The sequence below is a fragment of the Gracilinanus agilis genome, chromosome 2 (genome assembly GCF_016433145.1).
Source record: "Gracilinanus agilis isolate LMUSP501 chromosome 2, AgileGrace, whole genome shotgun sequence".
Taxonomy (NCBI): domain Eukaryota; kingdom Metazoa; phylum Chordata; class Mammalia; order Didelphimorphia; family Didelphidae; genus Gracilinanus; species Gracilinanus agilis.
This window is the reverse complement of record NC_058131.1, coordinates 122640175-122646271: the sequence shown is the minus strand read 5'-3', so window position 1 is coordinate 122646271 and position 6097 is coordinate 122640175.

The window sequence follows — 6097 nt, the reverse complement described above, 5'->3', positions numbered from 1 at the left end:
AAAGAATAGGGAACTAGGGTGCCAAACCACTCACTTGCTTTGCAAATTTGGAGGACTGCAGTGTTATTAACAGAAAACTTGTGGCAGATATTTGCCTGTATATCACAAGAAAAAGGGAAGGGTATATGTTTCCACAGTAGGGTGGGAGTTAAAAAAAATCAGGAATGGGGTAAGGTGAAGAGGAAGGATTCTCTTAGTGGAAATTTTGCTGTTTGAAAATTATTGGTGGAAAACCCAGAATTTTAATAGAAATTCCAGGAAACAAAAAAGCTTCCCACATGTGTGAATTGAAGAGGAAAATAACATTCCATTTTCTGGAAAGTATACATTATCTAGAGATGATCTTTTTCAGAGATGACTTTAATTGGCAATATTAACTATTATTAACATTAATATTAAGCTATTTGAACCAGCCACAGATCTGGATTTGGTATTTCATTCCCTTCCTATTCCCGTGTTCTCTTTTGTTGTTTCTTTTCAGTCCTTTCAATAATGTCCAACTTTTTGTTGGGTTTTTTATTTGGGATTTTCTGGGTGAACTCCAGGTTTGCCATTTCCTTCTCCTGCTCATTTTACAGATGAGGAAACTGAGGCAACTAGGTGAAGCTCAGGGTCACACAGCTACTAACAGTCATAGACTGCATTTGAAATCAGATCTTCCTGATTCTAGACCCTTAGCTACCAACCAGCTGACTTGTGGAAGAGGTTCTCTTCAGGGAACTCCCATTTTCTACAAGTTGTTCAGAGGAAGGCAGCCAGAAAGGTGACAGACTTTGATTCCATATCAGATAAGGATCTGTTGAAAGAAGTAGATATGCTTATCCTGGAAAAGAGAAGAAGGGTGGGGAGAGCCTGATAACTGTCTTCAGGTACTTAAAGGACTAAGGGAAGTAGACAATCTATTTGGGCACAGAGGGCACAACAAAGGAGCAATGGGTAGAAACCAAAAAGGGGTAAATTAGGACTTGTTATCAGGTAAAACTCCCTAGTAACTACAGATATGAGAAAGTAGACTAGAGTATCTTGAGAGGCGATGGTTTTCCCTCCTAGGAGACACTCCCAAGCAGAGGCTGACCAGCATATTGTCAGAGGCTTTCCTTTGGAATATAAATTGAACTAGATGGCTGCTGAGATCCTTCCAACTCTGAAATCCTATGGTTCTAATTCTCTCTTTAGCCTCTGCCTTATGAGCTAGTGGTCACTTCATCTCAAGGTTGTTTTTCAGTTTCCTTTTTGGGCTGCTACATATGGCTGGACAGAGCAGATTGGCCACTGTCAATCACCTATTGGATATTCTCTTCTTCCTGGCTTCTGTGACAGTTCTCATTCATGATTCTCTTCCTGCCTGAAGACCGCTATAGATGTACCCCAAGACTCTGTCCTAGACTCTCTTTTTTTTTCTGTATATATTCTCTAAAATTAGTCATCTCATCAACATCCATTGTTTGAATCATCACCCATAAGCAGGTGACTCCCAAATCTCTATTCTTAGCCCTGATCTCTCACCTGAATTTTTATTATATTATTATTATGTAATAATAATATAATAATATTATAATATTATCAGCTGCCAGTTACACATTTCTTTCTGGATAGAGGGAATCTTGAATTCAGTATAACTTGAATGGAATTCTTTATTTGATCCACAAAACACATTCCTACTTCAAACTTCTTCATTTCTGTTGATGGTACCTTCATCCTTTCAGATGCCACCTTAGAGTCATCCACAATTCATTTCTTCCTCATTTCTCTTATCCCATAGGTTGCCAAGTCTTATCAATTCTGCCTCTAAAACTTTTCTCAAATTCATCCCCGGCTCTTCTTCCACACAGCCTCTCCTCCAATTTGACACCTTATCAGCTTCCTCCTGACTAATAATAGTTAATATTGCTGATTAAGGACATCTTTGAAAAAGATCATCTCTAGATAATGTATACTATCCAGAAAATGGAATATTATTTTCCTTTTCGATTCACACATGTGGGAAGCTTTTTTTGTTTCCTGGAATTTCTATTAAAATTCTGGGTTTTCTACCAATAATTTTCAAACAGCAAAATTTCCACTAAGAGAATCTTTCCTCTTCACCTTTCCCTACTCCTGATTTTTTTAACTCCTGCCCCACTGTGGAAACATACTCTCATAGTTTTTCTGAATCCAGTCTCTTCCCCTCTATAATCCATCTTCCACACAGCTGCCCAATTGCTATTTCTAAAACATACACTTCACAATACCACCATTCTGCTAAAAATAAATTAATAACTCTCTACTGCCTCTAGGAGAAAATACAAACCTTAGCCTAACATTTAATCTGAACCTTTCCCTAGATCCAATATGGTTTCCATTTAACTTCTTTACTTCAGACTACTCCCACACACTTTTCATTTCAGCCAAATTGGAGAACAATTCACCAAAATGATATTCTCCTTCTTGCTCTCATAACTTACATGAGCAGTTTCCTCAGTTTTCTATCCAGAATGCAATCTCTCCTCTCCTTGAAGAATCCCTAACTTCCTTTAAAGCATAATTCAAATGACACTTCGTACATGAGGTCTTTCTTTTTTTTTAAAACTCTTACCTTCTGTCTTGGAGCCAATACTGTGTATTGGTTCCAAGGCAGAAGAGTGGTAAGGATAAGCAATGGAGGTCAAGTGACTTACCCAGGGTCACACAGCTGGGAAGTGTCTGAGGCCAGATTTGAACCCAGGACCTTCTATCTCTAGTCCTGGCTCTCAATCCACTGAGTTACCCAGCTGCCCCTATGAGGTCTTTCTTGATCCCCCAAATTATTCATATTCTCTCCCTTTGAATATGTTTTGAATTTTCTTACATTTTGTATTTCCCCAGTAGAACATCAAAGCTGTTTCTGTTTTTGTCTTTGCATCCCCTGTGCCACCCCTGTGCTCTGCACATAAAAATGCTTTCGAAATGTTTATAACAGTTTTAACTACGTCTTCGTTTAAACAAGTAACCAAGACATACTGGCAGTTGCTTTGACACTGAGAACCAGGATTCAAGTTTGTGGACCAGCCTAACACATGACCAAGTTCAATGAGACCAAAGTCTTTTCCAATGGCAGAGTGATTTTTTTGAAAATTATTTTCTCTTTTTTTGGTAAAATAGTCACAGAGTAAGTAGAAACACAGAAGAAAAACAACTGCTTGCTCACATGGGTCAGTGAGAATATGTTGGGGATGTCAACTCTAACCAGGGGTCGGCAAAAGTATGGCTCTCGAGCCATATCTGGCTCCACCTCCCGACCTGCCAGTCTGGGCAGAGCCCCAGGATGTGCCCCAGGGGGCCCTTCAGCCCCTGCCCCATATTCCAGCGCCTTCCGCCTCCATCCTCCTCCTACTGCAGGCGTTTATGGCTCTCATGGCCAAAAAGGTTGCCGACCGTTGCTCTAAACAGATCACCCCAGTGCAACTATTAATAATATGGAAATAGGTCTTGATCAAGGACGCATGTAAAACGCAGTGGAATTGCTAATTGGCTACGGGAGGAGGGGAAGGAAGGAACATGAATCATGTAACTATGGAAAATATTCTAAAATAATTAATTAAATAAAACGTTTCAAATAAAAAAATAGTCACAGAGCTGAAGATTTTTTTTCCCCCACACACCTTTAATGTGAGGGTACTTCCCAAGCTATAAAAACAAAACTGATGATTATTCCACATTCATGGAGGGCTGTTCAAGGCAAGGCGTTTGCTATGCTTTCTCTGGACAACTGTCAAACTATTCTGAACCAAATGGCACCACCTTGTGTCAGGAATAAAGAATTGAATCTAAATCCATCTCCTATTGCCTAAGCAGTTAAATGGTTTAGTGATAGAGCCCTAAACCTGGAGTCAAGAAGATCTGTGTTAAGATCTTACCTTAGATGCTTATTTGCTGGAATTGCTTAACCTCTGTCCAACTTGGTTTCTTCAAATGTAAAATGAGGATGATAATCGTACCTATTTTGAAGGACAGTTGTAAGAATGAAAAGAAACCATAAAGTTCTTAACACAGTGCCTAGCACATAATATGTACTTAATTAATGCTTGTTTTTTTTTCCTCATTGTCTCCTTTTTTATCTTATTAGAAGACTACAATAATATGCTTGGTAGATGGTAATGAGAACCTCTGCTAGGGTGGTAGGAATAAGGCTTGAGAGGAGGAAGAAGAGAGGAGAGATATTTTAGAGATAGAGGAATATAGTTTCTAAAATATAAAATTGAAATAATAATTGAATATTTAGTTCAATTATTATTTCAATAAATTAAACAACAAATGAAATTATTTCAATAAAACTGAAGTATGAAATATTTTTAAACATTTTTCTTCCTATTCTTAAATAAAATAGACTTAAATTCAACTCTACTATTTACTCATTCTTCCTAAGAATAATATAACAATATTGTTCTCTACTCTACATTTCCTTTTTCCTGCAAACATGTGATTTTTAAGCCTCATTCTGCTAAAAATGATCTATCACAGGCTAGCCTGGGTTCCTTGCCACTACATATGTGATTTCTATAGAAAAGTATTGAGATCCAAAAGTTGACATATAGCTCCTCCTCCTTCTTCTTCTGCTTTCTCCTCTTCTTCTTCATACTTTCTCCTCTTCCTCTTTTTCTTCTCCTCCTCCTCCCCTTCTTCTCTTTCATCTTCTCCCCCTTTTCTTACTGGTCAATATGGGCACTCTGACCTCTGACCTGGTCCAGTTCAACTCTTCTTGGTAGCCTGATGGTTCCCTCTCTTGAGGCTTAGTATGTTGACACCAAATGTACAGATACCAGATTAACTTTAGCTCTACTGTAGCTCAGAACTCCAGAACTTGAGCAATCCACCAGCCTCAGCTTCCCCAGTAGCAGAGGTTAACGATATGTGCACCATCACACCCAGCTGAAAATGTCTTAAGTGCAATGCAATGAGTGTGGACTTTCCTGCATAACAGGTAAATACTGAATGAATTGATGAGTAGATAAATACAGGATTTTTTACCATTTAGCTTACCCACAAAGTAACATCAGTATTTTCACCTTATAAGAATGCCAACTCTAGGGGCAGCCTAGGTGGATCAATGGATAGAAAATTAGACCTGGAGATGGTAAGTCCTAGGTTCAAATTTGGTCCCAGACTCTTCCTGGCTATGTGACCCTGAGCAAGTCACATTGCCTAGCCCTTATAGCTCTTACCACTCTTCTGCCTTGGAACCAAGGAAAGAGTTTTTTTTATAAAAGAAAAGAAAAAAGAATGTCAATTCTTAAGAAAAAAAAAACAAATAAATTATCAAGGGGCAGAAAAGGAAGCTCTTCACTTTAATGAACATGGTAATTTTTAAACAAGAATTCACCAATTTCAAGTTTTGAAAAAGGACATTTTTCTGAATATTGTATAATGAATTAAAGTGTTTAGAAAAATGTAAATATGTGTGTTCTAAATGTCCTGAACTGATGATCATAAGATCCTTCTCTAGGAATGGAAAATCAGCAGTAAGCTCATATAATCCTAATTAACTGAGTAGCTCTTGGCTGCATCTGACCACATCTTTCTTTCACCAGTTATGGTGCATTCTGTGGAGTCTTTGAAACATCAGAAGCCTTGACCCCTGACTAAAACAGACACCTTTGAACCTTCAGCATACCACAAAACAAAACAAAGGGAGAAGAGCAAAACCAAACTACTGTCACATTATATATCCCAATCATGATCCTAGAGCCCTGGCCTCTAAATGAAGAGCTTTCGCCTTATCTGATTAAGTTCCCAACTTCCTATGCACTTCCTGGTCATCCCAAGCCATTTTACTCTGTTCTTAACCTACTTCCTTCCCACTCCAATGTTTCAGCTATAGATCAATCCCTTTTATCTTTGTTGTCTTTTCTTGTTAGAATACCAGCTTTTTGATGACAGGGTCTGTCTTGCTTGCTTGTTTTTATATTCTCATAGCATAACACAATGTCTAGAATGTCATAAGCAATTCACAAATGTTATTTATTCTTTTTAATTAATTTTAATTAATAAATTCTTTTTATTTATACCAAATGAATAAAGCATTCAATCAGTCAGTCATTTTTATTAAATATTTCTACAAGGTGACTATTAATAGTCTTAA